Consider the following 1,149-nt stretch of genomic DNA (forward strand, 5'->3'; position numbering starts at 1 on the left):
AGGTGTACGGCTGAGGCTAGTTCTTAGACATGTTCCACCATTCAGATTTGAAAGATATCTACAAGCTAGGAAAATACGTGTTCACATCGACAAAAGACAATGTATGTCCACAATTCTATATCTTGATGACAAAAGGCATGGGCATTTGATGTTGTATAATTATGTTTTAATGTCTGTCCTGCTATGGTTTTTGCATATCCCAAGTAGGCCGGTAGCCTACTTGTTTGAAATGTATGACTGAAATAAAAACATATGTTCTGTTATCATTTTTGGTTTGTCTTTCAACTATTCCTGGTACCATCACATCTCCCTAGGAACAGTGGGTTAAACTGCCTGTTTAGGGGCAGAATGACAGATTTGTACCTTGTTAGCTCGGGGATTTGAACTTGCAACCTTTCGGTTACTAATCCAATGCTCTAACCACTAGGCTACCCTGCCCTGTAGCCTACATATGCTGTGTTTACACAGATAGCACAATGCTGATCTTTTTTTAACTAATTCGATTTTTTTTGACAAATCAGAATAGCTCTGAAAAAGATCTGATGTGAAAAGGTGGAAAAATTATCAGAATTGGGATGCCTGTGTAAACGCATACATAATGTGAGCATTCACACTTAGTGTGTATGTAATGTAATAGTATCTTTATACAATAAAACACATAATATTATATGATAGCAATGATATAATGTGTAACAATAACACAGTATCTGCTTCTCTTGCATGGTAGTGGTTGGACTGGTTTAGAGAGAAAGGATATCAACACATTAAACGATTGAAAGTGCTAGACAGGCAAATCCAGGAAGGGGTTTACTCTCAGTGTTGTGGGTAATGTGAGAGGACAGTTACAGTAACTCACTTTAAACAGCATTGTCTTGAATAATTAACTGTTGTCTGATAGGATTAGGGGGAACCTTGGGATTAAATAGAAGGGAGTTGAATGTAGCTTTGCCAGGTGTAGGTTTAGCATTTTAAATGCACTTTTTAAAATGTAATTAATCAATATACTGAAAGTGGGTCCTACTGCAAAAAGATAATAATAGTCTGCTTATTCTCATTAAATGACTGTATTTCACTTCACTAGCCTACTAGGCCTAAAAAAAAATATCCAGGGTTTTAGTAGGCCTAAACATGAGTAAACATCTGCTTTTG

This window comes from Oncorhynchus tshawytscha, linkage group LG10 (genome assembly GCF_018296145.1).
Source record: "Oncorhynchus tshawytscha isolate Ot180627B linkage group LG10, Otsh_v2.0, whole genome shotgun sequence".
Classification (NCBI taxonomy): Eukaryota; Metazoa; Chordata; class Actinopteri; order Salmoniformes; family Salmonidae; genus Oncorhynchus; species Oncorhynchus tshawytscha.